The 19037-nt window shown below is 39.0% G+C and overlaps 1 protein-coding gene across 1 annotated transcript in view; it reads left to right on the top strand.

The window, feature by feature from the left end:
• Positions 1 to 19037, top strand: part of LOC149214413 (uncharacterized) — a 48663-nt gene that overhangs the window by 1225 nt on the left and 28401 nt on the right. The gene's annotated exons all lie outside the window — the stretch shown is intronic.

Genomic DNA, 19037 nt, shown 5'->3' on the forward strand with positions numbered 1-19037 from the left:
CGTAACTCACTAATTTCTCATGATTTTTGAATATTCCACTTAGCACTCATTGCATCGAGTGATGCTCACACGAGTGAATAAGTGGGATTGAAACTAGTGAAATGAATCACATAACGTCAATAATCACTTCTCGGGCTTGCACTCGGTAACCAGGACTTCCCGGGAGGTCACCCATTCCAGAACGCCTCTGGCTCAAGCACGCTTAACTGTGGAGTTTTCCCCACAATCAAGCCGACTTAGCTTGCTACCCCATTTGCAAAACATTACCAAGTATTGTGCCTCATGAACCATTCAAGTAGAGTTCCCTTCACTCTTTTGAATTTAAGTATTGAGGGGTTTTCGTGGTGCATATATTAGATATCATTTTTGGGATTCAACTAGGTTAAGTAAGTCATTCATCTATGACCATTTCCATGAGAGGTAGTCGTAAGTGACTAATTTCTCATGATTTTTGAATAGTCCACTTAACACTCATTGCATCGGGTGATGTTCACAGGGGTGCAAAAGTGGGATTGAAACTAGTGAAATGAATCACATAGCATCAATCATCACTTTTGGGGCTTGCACCGGGTAACCAAGGCTTCCGAGGAGGTCACCCATCCCAGAATGCCTCTGGCTCAAGCGTGCTTAACTGTGGAGTTTTCCCCACAACCACGTGCTTAACTGTGATTATCACCTGATGTAATGAGTGCTAAGTGGACTATTCAAAAATCATGAGAAATTAGTCAGTTACGACTACCTCTCATGGAATGGTCATAGATGAATGACTTAATGTAGTTGAATCCCAAAATGATATCCAATATATGCACTACGAAAACCCCTCAATACGTAAATTCAAAATAGTGAAGGGAACTTTACTTGAATGGTTCATGAGGCACAATACTTGCTAAGGTTTTGCAAATGGGGTAGCAAAATAAGTGGGCTTGATTGTGGGGAAAAATTCACAGTTAAGCGTGCTTGAGCCAGAGGCGTTCTGGGATGGGTGACCTCCTGGGAAGTCTTGATTACTAGGTGCAAGCCCCAGAAGTGATGATTGACGCTATGTGATTCATTTCACTTGTTTCAATCCCACTTCTTCACCCGTTTGAGCATCATCTGATGCAATGAGTGCTATGTGGACTATTCAAAAATACTGAGAAGTTAGTCAGTTACGACTACCTCTCATGGAAATGGTCATAGATGAATGACTTACTTAACGTAGTTGAATCCAAAAAATGATATCTAATATATGCACTGCGAAAACCCCTCAATACTTAAATTCAAAAGAGTGAACATGACTCTCCTTGAATGGTTCATGAGGCACAATACTTGCTAAGGTTTTGCAAAAGGGGTAGCAAGCTAAGTGTGCTTCATTGTGGGGAAAACTCCACAGTTAAGCGCACTTGAGCCAGAGGCGTTTTGGGATGGGTGACCTCCTAGGAAGTCCTGTTACCAGGTGCAAGCCCAGGAAGTGATGATTGACGCTATGTGATTCATTTCACTAGTTTCAATCCCACTTCTTCACCCTTGTGAGCATCACCCAATGCAATGAGCGTAAGTGAACTATTCAAAAATCATGAGAAATTAGTCAGTTATGACTACCAACCATGGAAATGGTCATAGATGAATGACTTACTTAACGCAGTTGAATCCCAAAAATGATATCTAATTTTTAGCTAATTTGTATGATTAGAAAATATACAATTTTTTAATAACTTATTAGTCTTTTTAATTAAAAAGAGTATTGACATTTTTTTTATTATATTTGAAATATCAAAAGAGTTAGAGTTCATATTTATGTGATATTGGGTTTATTCTGTTTATTTTGTTTAAAGCATTAGAGAAATTGAAGCTTATATTTGTGTGATAGGTGGTTGATTCCAATCACCACCATTATAACTTTTCTAACTACCCCACTCTCTAAAATCACACATGGAACTTTAATTTCTTGAATAACCTTACATAAATTGACCTTGTCAATTGAATTGCCCAAGTTTACATTGCAGAGGGACAAAATGAATAACACTAACAAATTTCATGATAACAAATTTTGCTCTCACTTGTCTTATGATAAAATGATATATTAATTTTATTTGATATTTATAATGTCATGTAATTTTTTTTTCCTCGTAAATTGATTCATTAGTTTTATTTGAGATTTATAATGTTAATGTAATTTTTTTATCTGGTTATATTCCAAAATTAGAATTTATTAAAAGTATATTTTATTAAAAATATTATTTTTTTTCAAGAAAGATTAGGGAATTTATAAATGTTGAATATGATAATGGGTACAATTTGTATTTTATGTTTTTGACTTTATGGTCGTTTGATGTTAAGGTGATAGCATGAAGTTGGGTTACTTTTTGGTGAAATGAGGGCATGTTTTGGTGAAAAAAGGATGCTCAATTGAGCAATTTTAAGTGCTCGATCAAGAAATTATCAAGTGCTTGATCAAGAAATTTTTAAGCGCTTTATCAAGAAATTTTTAGGTGCTTGATCGAGTTGTTGAAGGGCTTAAAAATAATATGATCAAGCATTTAAACAAACTCTCGATCGAGCCGTTTTATAACCCAAGTTAAAGTCTCAATTGAGAGGTATGGCTCGATCGAGCTATATTTTTCAATCGAGCCTATGACTCGATTGAGTGCTTTGGCTCAATTGAGTGTTATTTATTATTAAAAGTCCTAGTTGCGACTTGCACAAGTCATTTTTTTCAGATTGCGAGATGAAACGGAGTTCGATGGAAGATTTCTAAGCTTGATTGATATGGATAACTCAATCTAGCTTCCCATCAACTTTGTCAACTGTAGAAATTACAATGTAGATTTGCAACTGCTCATGAAGTTTTAATCAAAATCACAAGACAAAAATCTACTCTACTTCTCTGCGGAAGTTATTCACAATTTAGAAAAAAAATCTCAGATATGCAATAAGAAATTTCACACCTGAAAATAGTATTTTTCCCATGGAAAATAAATTTCTAAAAAACCCAATTCTCGCTTGCATTAATATGATGAATAGATATGTATTACAATTGCTTTGCTCAACTGAGCACAACATACAAGTGCATAACATGTATCTTTGCTCACTAAGAAGCTCTAGCCCAGACTTAGTCAATGTTAGCCTTTGCTTGAGCCCCTATTTGCTTGCACAATTCTTGAGGAAATAAACCCCTATTAATTAGGAATTTCCCCCAAAATTCTCGGGTAATTCCTCAGGGTTGATCACCTAACGTCGTGAAACACCTGTACACTCAACTAGTTTACAACTAGTTAACTGCCTTGAAAACTCCACCGCAATTGGTCAGCTTGTATTCTTTTCATGCATGAGCTAATTATTAGCTGATTGATCAGTTAACTAGATTATCTCTGAGTTAGAATGATCTCCCACTACTTAACAGGCCACCAACTAGTTCTATAACAATTAGAATTAGTTTAACTAATTACAACTAAAATTAACTCAACCTAGGCTCCTAAAATTTAGGAATCACTACATACAACTGAACTTCATGCCCCTAACTCAAACTAACTGAACTAAATGAGTGACAAGAGCCATGTCACCTCAGTTAACTCCAATTTGTTTGCTGACATGGAATTTCAAATTTTCTCAATCTAATCTAGGTAAAATCAAATTGAGAATTTATCGCTGCCTTTTTAACACTCCCTCTCAGCAAGAAAGAGATTATCAACCACCCCTATCATGCACCTATGGAATGTACTACATACAACACCTCTCACTGTTGTTGCTGCTACTGCAACATCAACAACTAAGAAGCATAAAAAAAACACTTAATCAACTGTGTCTACAACTATCTATTGAGAAAATTGTGTTGTTGCTAACTCTATTACTAAGCCTCTTGCTCTAGTCTCAACACTCCTCTATTCTCCTCAATGTCTAACTGACATTGATCCTCCTACTACTAAATATTGTGGTCCCCTATAGCAAGGTAATGATCCATGACGAGAACACCTCAATGGACCTTGCCCACATTTATGCAATTTTGAGACTAGGGCTTCACATCACACCACCTCACACCTGGAGGTATGGTTACATGTGCTCCTTCTTCCCACTTAGCTCGAACTTTCCCTCCACCGAAGATATCTGGTTAAGTGTATGTCTCCACTCTACCTCCTATCTGTCTCTTCATTTGTGGCCACTCCACAACTTCGTGAGGCTCCTTGTGAGGCTTCATTTTGAGAGGTAAATCATGCTCCCTCTCAATCACCATATCTCTAATCCCTGCCTTGCTCCTCAAGGACGTTCATGCATCTTCTATCTCAAGTGCATACATTTTCTTGACTCGAACCTCGATCTACTTCACTTGTTCTGTGGCTATGTGTCTCAAGAATGTATTTGCTCTGCTGAAGATCACATCATAACCACGATATTCTAAAACTTCAGCAGAGATAAGATTTTTCTTTAGGCCTGGAATGAGCATGACATCCTTGAGCCCGAGGGGGGAGTTCGACTCCCTTTGAAAGGTGACTGTACCATTCTCGGTCGCGCTATACCTTCCGTCGTCCCCAAACTCAATATTCATCTGGAGATCTTTCTCCTCCAAGTCAATGGAAAACTATCTACACCCAGTCATGTGGAACAAGGCACCCGAATCTAAGTACCACACACTCCCCATCACACTGTTGGCCATGCATGTGATAAGGGTGAAATCTATCTCAAACAACGAATCCAAAGCTTCACCTGCTGTTGCTACTGAAAAATCCGTATTGCTAGACTTTTTTTTGTGGACACTTAGTAGCATATTGCCCAAATTCGTGACAATTGAAGCATTTAATTTTGGACGGATGGATTTAACCTTACATTTGGACTTCTTTCACTTGGCTTTCATTCCTTTTTTGACTAGAGAAAATTCTTCTTCCTCTTCCTTGGATGAGGTCCCATCTCTGATATTCCGCCTAATTTCCTCTTGTACCAAATCAAACCATAAGCATTCCCAATTTGGTAGCTTCTCCCTCCCATTCATCGAATCTTGATAACTATGCCAACTCTTGGGAAGGGCCAAAAGGGCTAGGCTTACCAAATTGATCCGAACTTATACATGAATGAAATAGAATATAGATATAAAAATAAACACAAAGATGCAGTAGAAATAGAACTTTGTTTCATTAATATCAAAGAACTAAAATATGTTTACATACAAAATGGAAATAAACTAGCCCGAGTGATGGTAGCTTATCTCTGAGAAGAGTTGTGGCAACTACATGCCTTTGAACTGTGTCACAATGCGGTTCAAAGATTTATTTATTATTAAGAAAAAGTGGAAAACCCTAAACATCCATAAACTTAACCCTAAGAGAATAATCACCAAAATTGTGGGCCACGTTGGGGTAAATTGGTAATCAAATTCTCGGGGTCGTAACTTTGGCATACGATCTCCATTTGACGTGCACAATACCTCATTAGAAAGATCTATATAAAGAATACAACTTTCGACTGCAAACATTAATTGATAAATCATATTTTCCCATTTTCCAAAAAAACGTCGTTTAGGGCCTCATAAAAGCTCCCAAAGTTCAAGACCCAAAAAACTACCAAAAATAGTAAATTGTGCTACAATTAAAGAAATTGAAAAGCTAAAAGAAACAATGGTGGGGGTTAACGTGGAATAGGCGGGTGGCCACCAATATCCACCTGGATCAGTCCTACCCCCTTAGGAAGCAATGATCCCCATTGCATTGAGTGCCTCCATGAGATGGGGAAACTTTTGTTGAACTTGGTCCCTAGTGATAAACTTGCCTTGGTGCAGGAGTTGGCCAAGTTTGACAATCCGATATAGTTGGATCTTGTATTGGAGATTGTTCTTGATATTTGTGTCCATGATTTGATCAGTTGTGGCATGTTTCATGCAGTTGGGGTTTAGCCTTGTTTGGTGTGAATTGTTCTACAATGTCTTATTTGTCCAGTAATGGTGGAAAAATGGCCAAAGACGGTACACATTGAACACTAGATGTAGGCTAAGGAATGGGAGAATGCTGAACTCAAAAGAATTGTCTCCCACAACCTTGGTTATGGTGAAAGGCCCATATTGGAGTGGTATAACATTTTTATGGGCTCCAGTAAGGCGTTCTTTCGGAAAATGAAACCAAACTTTGTCGCCCACCTAAAACTTGCGTGGTACCCAATGTTGATCATGTCTCTACTTGTACTTAGCATTGGAATTATCTAAGATTTCGTGAACCTATTGGCGGATGTGCTGGATGTGTTCAATAAATCTGGTTGCTTTATCAGCCTTGGATAGTACATGTGTGAATTATGTCTATGTAGTCACTTCAGGCATGACAACATCAATAAGACATGATGTTTGAAATCCTAGACCCACTTGAAAGGCACTATGACCAATCGAGCTATGGATATCTCTGTTATAACTGTGTTGCACATGGGGATGGCTCTCATCCCAGGTTCGTGGATGCTCAAATTTTTACATGTAGAGTATGTGCACTATCATCCTGTTGACGACCTCTGTTTGGCCATCAACCTGGGGATGGAATGCAGTCGAGTTGGTGAGTTTGGTGTCCGATAGTGTCCAGAGGTTTGACCAGAATGTGCTTAGGAACCTGTTATCCCAATACGATATAATGGTCCATGGTATCCCAAATGTACCCACACTTGTTCAAAAAAGAGTTTGGTAGTGTCATCTACTTTGATACTCTTCTTGCAGACCTCCAATATACTCATCTTAGAAAATATGTCTATGACCACAAATACATAGTCATTACCATGCTTGGTAGAAGGGAGACTAGACATATAGTCCATGGAGATGGATTTCCAAGGCTGGTTGGGATTAGGCAAAGGAGTGCACATGCCTTGCTTCTTGATGGCTGGCTTGGCAATGGTGTAAGAAGTGCATGATCTGATATATTTACTAACATCTTGTCAGAGTTTTAGCCAATAAAAGTATTTTTTTAGTACAACCACAATTTTCTCCACACCAAAGTGTCTTGCGACCCGACTGTAGTGAGTCTCCCAAATCAACTTGGCACGCTTTCTTGAAGGAACACAAAGTTGGCCTAGGTAGCATAATAATGCATCCTGAAGGTGGAAGGAACTTGCTTGCCATATACTAGCATCTGGTATGTGGAGGTGAACTTCGGATCATTTTTGTATAGTTTCATCCATTCAGAGGTCTTGTGGCCATAAGAGTTGAGAACAATGGTTAGTGCTACAACTGGAGGTTGATTGAGGCAGTCTGCAACATGATTGGTGCTGCCATTTTTGTATTTAATATTCAAGTGGAATTGTTGCAGATATGTAAACCACTTCTTATGGTGATCATTTTGAAACTTCCCTTATGTCTGTATAAACTGGAGAGGTCAGTGACCGGTGTGGATGACCGTCTCCTTCCCCAAAATGTAATGCTTCCATTGTCGGCAAGCCTAAACGATGGAAAACATCTCTTTATCATAGGTGGGGTGTTTATTTTTGAGTAGATTGGGAGGTACTCCAAGCCTTAGGGTTCATGGTTTGGAGGGAAAAACACCACAAGAGTCACTTGTGAGCTTGGAACCCAACGTTGAGGTTTTTCACCCATCGTGATTTGGGCCAAAACCATGAAGAATTTGAGCATGAGAAAATTTTAGGTGATAGAGGACAGCATGGTGAATCCAAGACTTCAAAGATCACTCAAATCAGAGCTCTAGAACTGAAGAAATGAATTTTTGAAGTTATCAATTAATTTTTGGACAGTCAAGTCATGTAGGCTTAAGGAGAATTCATCCAATAGACATGACTCTTCACTAATTCGAGTAGCCATTGTATTTGGTATAAATATAAGGTGATGTGGGTGTTATTTATTCATCCAAATGTGCATCCATTCTTTTGATATACATGTCTGAGGCAACATTGATTTTCGAGGATGCGACGTGGAGGTTAAGGGCAATTCTAGGCTTTTTTTACCTTCATTACAAGTCCAAAATAATCATAGACGGAGCCACATTACTTAAGGGCAGTTTTGGGTGGTGTATAGGCCTAATATTTGTAGTATCTGTTATCACTCCAGGAAGTTCTCCTAGGTTGTAGCTCGGTGATTCCTGGTAACATATAATCTTCAATATTGTTCTCAAAACTATTGGAATGGATGAAGGTTTGGATCAAGACAGATAACCGTTTCAACTCTGTTTTCACTCCAGACATGCATGAACACCCTCAACTTGACAAGGATTTAGACCACTAATGCTCAATAGTTTATAGATTCAATTGATATATGGAGAATACTGACTGTACCGACAGATGCATACATAAACATATATGAATGGCTAGCTACAGGAAGTAAATGAAGCTTGCAAATCTAATTTATCAACACAGAGATAAGATCACAGTTATCTGGCATTAAACACAAAAGAAAACATAAATAACCTATTCGATTTAAAATCCAATTTATCAACGTAGAGATAAGAAGACAGTTATCTGGCATTAGACACAAAAGAAAACATGAATAGACTATCCAAGTGCAAGCTTAGAACAGAAGAGAAATGGATATTAAACATGTAACGACAAAAGAAGCTTGTATTACTAGAATGAAGATGAGACGCTTCAAGGAACAAAGTATAAACAGTCTCCAGAAGTTGAAAATTTGTTACTCTTATCTTACAAATATTTGTAGGCCTATTTACAATGCTCTCGAGCCTCTGAGAGGTATTAATCTATCCCTCTGTCTTGTTAACCGTTTGATGCCCTGACTAGGCAAGCATGGCTTAGAGGTTTCTTCTTCTAATAGAAGAGTAACCGCATTCTAGTATTTTTTTGCGCTGGCAGGGAGTTCTCTCATGCCAGAGATGCCCCATAATCTCTTCTGTTGTTTTAGATGATTTGTGCTGTCTGTTCCATGATCATTTGTTTGTTTTGGTCGTATTGCGCTGTTGATGCTTCATGATTGCTTTCTGGCCTCTGTCTCCCAGTAACTATTTCTCGGCCTCTGTTATGTGGTGGAATGGGTCTTAGGGCCTGTCTAATCCCTTTAAAATACGAATAGTGACTACTTTTTGTTTAATACAGAAACAAACTGCAACTGTAAAATCCCACCCATCTCAATTTATTTCAGACTTCAAAATTCCTCGGATATGGCCTATTCATCTATGGGGTCCGCCCTTAGGTTCGTTATCGCAAGTCCCACACAGCCTGTTCCCTTGCTTCTCTTCGTATTCTGGATATGTTAAAAAAACGCTGAAAACCATGAAAAATTGGCTTTGGCATACCTGAAATATTATCTATTTCATTTATGAACCCCTTTGGGTCCCGGTTTTATCGCATCGTCGCCACCCCTTTGTATTTCGTTAAATAACGAAAATGCACAAAATACATTAGAAATGGCCTCTCCTGCAGACCTGAAATATTATGAAGAAATATTTATAGTGTCATCGGGTCCGGTTCATCGGGTCGCACACATATATGTGTAAAGGCATCGGTCCATGGTGTTGTCCTGATTGTGATCCGTCGATGCGATTGATCCAATCGCATATCGCTAGTGCCCCGGGCCCATGCTAGCCTGCTTTATATTTTCCAATGGTGATCTTGCGACGCGATGTGGGCCGTCGATCTGTGCGCTTAATCATGGTCCACGTTGCATCACTGATCGTTGTCGCAAGTTCCATACTGTCTGTGCTGATACCCGTCGATTGCGACCCACCGATCAGATCTAGATCGTTGATCGGCTAGATCGGGCGACTGCTATGCATTTCTCAGTTTAAGCCTCTAATATGTGCTTTTTTACTGTTTTCTAAGTGTTTTTTCCTCCCGATAGTGCTTTTCCGCCCTTCCAAGGGCTCTTGGCATGCAATGGTTTTGATCTTTGAATGATCCTTAAGAAGATTTTGAAGAATTCAAGAGCATATTTGGATCCATTGGCATGATTTTGCTAGCTTATGGAGACTTTAAAGAGCATATTTGGATCCATTTTTGGGCCATTTTCCATCAAGGCTAACACTGGCTCCTTCTGGGGATGAAAGCCTCCCTATGAGGTTTCAAGAACTACAAAAAAATGCCTTTCCTGTAAAAACAATATCAAATCTTCCTCTTAGTGTTCCATTGGACATGAAGTCTATTTTGCAATAAAATAATAACTGAAAAACATATTTACAATACCAAAGCTTTAAAGCCTTAAATGAAGTAAAGTTTCAAAAACCGCCCATTGACTGGGCTACCAGAAACATCTCCTCCTGCCAAACTATGCAGAATAAAAATGTTGCTAATCTGAACTTGAGCGATGATAAATGGACCTGTCCCTGAGGAGTAAAACTCACCATGATTACCTTTCTTTTCATTAAATGAATCCCATTTGAGAACCCAGTCACCAAACTGAAAATTGCCCTTTTTTGCCTTTTATCAAAGGTTTCTTTTTCTTGGTCAAGGTGCATTTAGGAAAATTCATCAAAGGCTTGTAAAAGCATATTAATTTCATCATCCCTTTCAAAAATTTTCCAGTATTCGACATTGTCAGGTAGTGATGGTCTGTGTTTTACCTCATCTCTGTATGCTTTTAGCCTTGGATGCTTTGCTTGGAAATTTTTGTTGACTTGCAAAGTTAATATGAAAGATAAATTAATGCATTCCTGTGTGGGTGACACAAGGACTACACCTGCCCCTGCAGCTTCCTTAGAGCAAGCTCCATCAAAGAACATGTTCCAAATCTGTGGGCCTTCTTCCTCTATGATCTGGCAAATTGGTTTTTTAAGCTGCGTGGAGGTCAACTGAGATTATTCAATCTGAAGAAAACAAGATCCAAAATAAATGTCTACAGCATAGATGGGATGATTAATAGGATTCCTTTCATCACTGATGATATAAGCCAACTGAGCTTTTTTGTACAATCTCCTATTTTCACCTGCAAAAACTGGGATAGTAGCATAAGACAAATCATTTTGCAATGTTCCACCTAATCTCTTGATCCAACCTCTGGAAAGTAACATTCTAAACTTGGGGGGTACATCTGCTACCACAATATCCACCATCATGCTCTTCATGGGCAGCTGAGACAAAGTGATGGCTAGGTCTTTGATTAGTCCCAGACATTTCACCTTTCTAGAGTCAAAAGAAAATAGGTCATGATAAGGTTTGGTAATGTCAAGACCCAATTTATCCATGAAAGCTTTGGGCATTAGATTATGGCTGGCTCTAGTGTCCAAAAGGCAAGTGTGAAGGATTTTATCATGAATAGTCAGAGAGACATAGAATGATGGGGAGATGTCTTCACAATTTTCAATCATTGGGCTGAGAATAACAACTGGTTTGTCATCTTACAGATTTACACAATTGGTGGAGGCTTGGATGGCTTTAGGCTCAAGGGCCTCGAGGATGGATTTCTTGAAGGACTCATTCTTCACTACTTAAGTCAGAGGTATAGGTATTCTTAGCTTTTGGATTTCTGATTGAAAACTGAAGGGAGAAGGAGACTTGTCAAGGCCTCTTACCTCGTGAGCTGGAGCTTTGAGGATGATGGGATCAACTGTCGGTTGCTTCTGCTTATTAGCTTGCTATACTGCAGGGACAACAACTCTTTGAACAAGAGTTTCCTTGGCATTATTCATCTTTGACCTCAAATTATATCTATGCTGATCTTCAGTTTGTAGAACACCTTCACTGTCCCACTCTTGGCTGATCTAGTCATTGAATAATGACTTTTCATAGGCAGCTAAGGTCAAAAAGGGGGCACTGCTTATGTCTTCAAATCAATGGATCACATCATCTTCTTCAAACTTCTCTTCCTCCATGATTTCGTTCTGAAAAGGGGCCTTTAGCCTTTGGTCTTCATGGGCATCTTCGCTTCTTTGCAGAATCCGCAACTACTCATCGATTCTTCTATATGGATTTGGATTTGGAGGAGAAAATGTGTTAAGAACTCTTCCTTTCCCATGGTGCTGCTCAACTTTTAATTTGGAGATTTCAGAGGCTAATGACTCTATCATCTTAGTCATTTTATCTATCTTGGGATCTGAAGATGATGAAGACTCGCCCCTCTGTCTTCTTCTATCAATATTTCCCTTGAGCTTCTCTGCAGCCATGATGTTTGATTCTACTTCCAAGGTTGCATCCTGCATATCAGCCAAAGTAGCACATCGTCTCTCCCTCAACAGTAGGTAGAAGTCAGAATCAAAAGCACTAGCATAGGTGAGTTTAGTAGAGGTAGTTGTGGGTTTTACTTCAGCTAGTATTTTGTTGTACATGCGGTTAAATCTCTTATTAAAATCAAACAACAACTCACCATTTTCCCTCTTTAAGTTCCCAAACTTAGTGTGGTAGTAGAGGAGATCCTTCTTATCCCCCCAATGCTTTAGGAATGCATCATCTAAAGCCTCAATATCTGCTATAGATATTGGGGTCAGTTCTCTGAACCATTTTCTAGCCTCTCCATCTAGGCTTTGGACAAAGACTCTCATCCACATATCATCTTCACTAATGTCCAGGTTATCAGCATAGCTATAGAATGATTCAAGATGTTCTTCAGCTGTAACCCCTTCAGTCCCAGTGAACTTAGGTCTATATTTCTGATATTCTCCAGCAGGCAAGGCATTCAAAGGAGTGGTCAGTACTAGTGGTCCATACCTAGTAGCTATGATTCTTTCCATTTTGGCGGGTGCTTGTGGTCCTGCCATAACTATAGTGGCTATAAGGGTACTGACAGTCTGAATAATAGAGGGTTGAGGAGTGACTACTAAGACTAAAGGAGTATGATGGATAGGAGGTGAGGTTTCCTTTGGGCTTACAACAAAAGGAGAACCTAAAGAATAAGGAGCTTTATGAATCTCTGTGAGTTTTTCTTCACTGCTAGTATTAGATGCTATACTCTCAACATGTATTTGTTCTATTGCATGATTTTCTTGAAGAGATATGGGATATTGTTTAGGTTTACCTGAACCTGATGCTCCTTTCTGCAATGGTTTTCTTTCTTTGATGATTTTTTCAGGATTAGATATTGGTTCAACGTGTGGCTTCTGAGGATTTCTCCTAGTATGCCTCACAAACTAAGCCAGAACTATGAAGTGGAGTCACCAAGAGGTTCATCCTTCAGTAGAGTCGCCAGATAGATGATTACAACCAAAAAAGTGCCCAGACTTTGTCTATCATCAAAGCTAGATCTGTGTTGTCTCCCAGGGAAGCTGAGCTTCAGTCTCCTCTCCCCGGCAACAGTGCCAATTATGTTATCACTCTAGGAAGCTCTCCTAGGTTGTAGCTCGGAGATGCCTGGTAACATATAATATTCAATATTGTTCTCGGAACTATTGGAATGGATGAAGGTTTGGATCAAGCCAGATAACCGTTTCAACTCTATTTTCACTCCAGACATGCATGAACACCCTCAACTTGACAAGGCTTTAGACCACTAATGCTCAATAGTTTATAGATTCAATGGATAGATGGAGAATACTGACTGTACCGGCAGATGCATACATAAACATATATGAATGGCTAGCTATAGGAAGTAAATGAAGCTTGCAAATCTAATTTATCAACACAGAGATAAGATGACAGTTATCTGGCATTAGACACAAAAGAAAACATGAATAACCTATTCAATTGCAAATCCAATTTATCAATGCAGAGATAAGATGACAGTTATCTGGCATTAGACATAGAAGAAATCATGAATAGACTATCCAAGTGCAAGCTTAGAACAGAAGAGAAATGGATATTGAACATGTAACAGCAAAAGAAGCTTGTATTACTGGAATGAAGATGAGACACTGCAAGGAACAGACTATAAATAGTCTCCAGAAGTTGAACCTTTGTTACTATGATCTTACAAATATTTATAGGACTGTTTACAATGCTCTCGAGCTTTCTGAGGCTTGAGAGGTCTTAATCTATCCCTCTATCTTGTTAACCATTTGATGCCCTGACTAGGAAAGCATGGCTTAGAGGTTTCTTTTTCTGACAGAAGAGTAACTGCATTCGGGTATTTTGCTGTGCTAGCAGGGAGTTCTCTCATGCCAGAGATGCGCCATAATATCTTCTATTGTTTTGGATGAGTTGCACTGTCTATTCCATGATCATTTGTTTGTTTTGGCCGTGTTGCGCTGTTGGTTCTCCATGATTACTTTCCGACCTCTGTCTCCCAGCAACTATTTCCCGGCCTCTGTTTTGTGGTTGAATGGGTCTTAGGGCCTGTGTAATCCCTTTAAAATGTGAACAATGACTACTTTTTGTTTAATACGGAAACATGCTACAACTGTAAAATCCTGCCCATCTCAGTTTATTTCAGACTTCAAAAGTCCTCAGATATGGCCTATTCATCTATCGGGTTCACCCTTAGGGTCATTATCGCAAGTCGCGCATGGCCTGTTCCCTTGCTCCCCTTCGTATTCTAGATATGTTAAAAAACACTGAAAACTATGAAAAATCGGCTTTGGCAGACCTGAAATATTATCTATTTCATTTATGAACCCCTTTGGGTCTAGGTTTTATTGCATCATCACCGCCCCTTTGTATTTCGTTAAATAACAAAAATACACAAAATACATTAAAAATGGCCTTTCCTGTGGACCTGAAATATTATGAAATAATACTTATAATGTCGTCGGGTCTGGTTAATCGGGTCGCACAGATATATGTGTAAAGGCCCCGGTCCATGGTGTTGTGTCTATTGCGATCCGCCGATGTGATTGATCGCAATTACATATCGCTAGTGCCCCGGGCCCATGCTAGTGTGCCTTGTATTTTCTGATAGTGATCTTGTGACGCGATGTGGGCCGTCGATCTGCGTGCTTGATCGACAGTCCACATTGCATCGCCGATCACTGTCGCAAGTTCCATATTGTCTGCGCCGATACCCACTGATTGCCTCCGCCGATTGCGACCCGCCGATCAGATCTGGATAGTTGATCGGCTAGATCGGATGGCTACTGTGCATTTCTTAGTTTAAGCCTCCGATATGTGGTTTTTCACTGTTTTCTAAGTGTTTTTGCCTCCCGATAGTGCTTCTCCTTCCTTCCAAGGGCTCTTGACATGCGATGATTTTGATCTTTGAATGATCCTTAAGAAGATTTTGAAGACTTCAAGAGCATATTTGGATCCATTAGCATGCTTTTGTTGGCTTATGGAGACTTTAAAGAGCATATTTGGATCCATTTTTGTGCCATTTACCATCAAGACTAACAGTATCCTTCTCCCACAAGTGAGCTGCAACTAAGAGGAGCTGCTACAGCTCAGCCGTAGGCCTAAAGGGAAATGTTCAAGAGGTGGAGGTACAAAATAGAGACACAGGCAGGTTGATGTGTGAACATGTGGTTGTAGGGTAGTGTTTGGAGGCCTAGGAGGTGGAAATAATAGTAGCGTAGGAGAAGATACATGTTTGGGAGAAGGCCACACTGTTTGGAAAGTCTGTATGTGAAGAAAAGTGGGTTGTAGCAGGCAACTAGGAATCCCTAACTAGTGACCTAAGTGCAAAAAAGAAACAACAACCCTTGAGTTAGTAGAGGTATGCATTTGTGTAGTTTTGGATGTTTGTGGGATGGTCCATGTGTGGACAGAATTATAGCATCCTATAAGTGCCATTTGTTGAGGTCAACTTGGGTAGTTGGAGACCTCAATTAGGAGAAGAAATTATAATGAAGTGTTGGGTGCCATTGGTCTGGTGGAGGGTAGTCTGTTGGCTACCCAAAGTAGCCATAGACAAGTAATATTGAAGTGATGAAGGTAGTTGAAGGTTGGGTGAAGTTTGGTGCATAATGTGCAACACTTTGATGGACAAAAGTGACTGCTAGATTGGCGGATTGGAGCTTAGGTATTGGCCAACCTAGAGAGAAAATTGGATCAACCCATGTACATGTAGCAGAAGTGACTTGTAGCAGTTTTAGGTGGCAACCCTCCTAGAGTCTCTATGTGTTGTCCTTTGAAATACTAAGGGGAAAATATAGAGCAGTACGAAAATGAAGGACCGATAGGACAAGATACGATATAGAAGCTACAACAAATATTTTCATTGTATCTCTTATTACATAGAATGTTGTATTATTCAGGTTGGTTTAATATAATGAAGATTAGGTTGTACATTATTATACAATTTTGTTAAAAATTGTGTATACCTGTGAATATGTTATTTACTGCTTTATATTTTCTGCTATGCAAAGTAGTTCTTGTTGAGATTCTTAGTTTGGTAGCATCAGAGATTTTAAGATTCTAACTTAAACCTAATATCGTGGAAATTCAACATGTTATCAGAGCATGTCTTAGCTACTTTGGAAGTTAGTGAATCAGAGTCGTGCACAACGAAGTACAACTAAGAGGTAGTTGGTCACATTGTAGGTGACAATGTCAAAGTTGCAGGCTTGTATCTGGTATGAGGACATGTTGGAGGGGTTGTCCAACTACAGTCCATGGAAGGAAAGGATCAAGTTGCTCTTGCAAGTCAACAGGATCTGGAAGTTCGTTGGGAAAGACATCAAGAAGCCAATTGAACCAAAGGAGCTAGAAGTGTATGAGGATTTGTATACGAGGGTGAGATTGATCATCCTTGATGGTGTGAAGGATTCCCTAATAACTCATTTGTCTGAGAAGAACACTGCACATGAGATGTGGATGGCTCTTCAGAATTTGTTCCAGAATAAGAACAAGAACCAAGTATTTGTATTGGAGGATAGGTCAAAGTCCACCAAGATGATATGGGGTGAAGGAGTGACTTCATATCTCACGATATTTTCTCAGGTCAAAGATGAGGTTACTACCATCGGGGTGACTATTTCAGATTCAGAGATGGTGGGGATTGCTTTGAAAAGTTTCACTAAGGAATGGAATCTCTTCATCAAAGGGATTGTTTCCAGAGAAGAATAGGTTGTGGGAAGACTTCATTCATGAGGAGTGTTGAGTCCCAAACCTGCACTTCCCTATATACCCTTTCAGCCTTCTTTTTCCATTTACTTCATCCACCAAGCTGTCAAATTGTTGCATATTAGTCTAAAAAGAGCTTATGAAATGGTTTCTTAACTATGTTTATGACTGTTGTTTGATTTAGATTTTTGTTCAAGCAGCTGCGGAAACTTGTCGCTTTCCACAGCCAGCCCAAGTTTCCGTAGCCATTTTGTTAAACGTTATGCTACAGGTGTCCAATGGAGAAACCGGCCACATGGGTAAGCTGCAAATGACGTGTACATGGAGTGTGTCCCCTCAGTTCAGCCAAATCACTCATAAACGGTCGTGGTCAACGATGGTCAAAGGAAGGGCCAAATGAGGAGTTTTGAAGTGGCACGACTCTGTTTTGCCCACGTGAAGGTTTGCGTGGCACGATCCTTAGTTTCCAGAGGTACTGGCACACCTGTAGAGCAGCCCATGAACTGAATCGAGTAGCCACCACTCCATGGATTCAACTGTCATGATGACCATCACGCTAGATCTCAGGTCAAGGAGATTTACGTGTCTCTTGGTAGCATAAAATCTGGGGATTAGTTGCAGCACCTTTACTTATAAATAACGCGTTGATATATGCTGGATAGTTAGTTTTAAAAATGTAATTTTGACTGTTGTCATCAGCCCACTGTACTGTGTTTCACTTTGTTTTATTACTGCACTTTAAATACATGAGAAGAAAACATTCCTGAATTTGATTTGTGACTAAGTGATCGACTGGCCGAGGTTGTAGAGGGCCCCTGTACACCAAAACTTTGTATAGTTTCTTACTTGCTTTCATTTACTGTTTTTAAATTATTGCTTGTATATATATTGCGCTGTTCTGATGTTCATTGCTGTCCATATTTCCTTTATGTTTTCTTTTATAACTGTTAGCTGATCAGTGCTTCTTTTACAGGTTTTTTGTAGGTAGCCCAGGCAGATTTACATATTTTTGATAACTACTGACATGAGATCATCTTGTCCTTTCTGCTGATTTTCATTTCCTGAGTTTAATTCCAGCACTGTCATTTTTCAAGTGGTGTTTTGCTTATTTACTTTTTTGCTACTTGACATCATATTACTCATCTGTTTATAATTTCCTTTCTATAGTCAAGTGACTCTATTAGTAAGGAATCAGAATATTACTTATTGTAGTATGATTTAGTTTGTTTTCCTGCAAGTTAGAGATTGGATTACTTATGTCATTTTTAAGAGTTGAAATATGAATGAGTAGTTAAATCTTAGTTTCCTTTTATGCAATTTAATTTCCTGCAATTTAGATATCATATTACTTAGCTTGTTTATGATTACTTCCTATAGACGGAGTGAGTCGAAAGGTGAAGGGTCAGAACGGGGGTTGAAGTAGTGTGATTTAGTTTGCTTTGCTTTCAGTCTTTGAGTTGCTTTAAGTTCAGTTTTTACTTTCTTTTTCATACAACAGTAAGGATACTGGGCCATTGTCACTAGTTCACTGTTTTGGTACATTTACTTCCTTTTGAGAATTGATTTCATTACAGTCAGTTTGGAACTTTCTTTTTGAAAACTTTTAAGTTTGGAAAATCACTATAGAAATCACCATTACCATCCATACTTAACTTTCAATTTCGCCATCACACACTAGGGAATCCATAGAAGATAAACCCAAAAACAAACTAAAAAACTCAAAAACGACAAAAGACTAAGAAAATGGTTATCTTTTATGAATTCCAGATTGACATTTTAATTAGCAATTTAGAACACACTAAATTGACCAAACATTTTGGCGCCGTTGCCGGGGAAGTGAAACTAGGTAGCCAATTTCTTAAAAATAATAATAATAAAAAAAAAAATTCAAGGAAGGAAAATTGATAACCTCTCAAAGTATGCTCTCCTCTTGCACTTAGCGTGATCTGGAGGATCAGAAAAGAGAAAGCTATTGGTTTAATAGTTTCTTGAGTATGCTCTCTTCTTGCACCTAGAGTGACCTGGAAGATTAGAAAGAGAATTATTAGCATGAATTGAAGAAAAATAAAAATGACATGCATAGAGGAAGAGATTCTAGGGGAAGGTTTTTAGCTAGAGCCAAGAGTTCGACTTTCACAACTCCATCTACTTCAAGGAATAGACAAGATACACCTCCATCATCTCCAACCCACACTCCTAGCCCTAGGATTCCTTGAATTCAAGAGGCAGTAGTTGAATTAGGAGACTCTTCCACACCATCCATCGAATCTGAATTAGGAAAA

This window comes from Pinus tabuliformis, chromosome 1_1, assembly GCF_031772625.1.
Source record: "Pinus tabuliformis cultivar Carrire ecotype Pingquan chromosome 1_1, CPIR1, whole genome shotgun sequence".
NCBI classification, from domain to species: Eukaryota; Viridiplantae; Streptophyta; class Pinopsida; order Pinales; family Pinaceae; genus Pinus; species Pinus tabuliformis.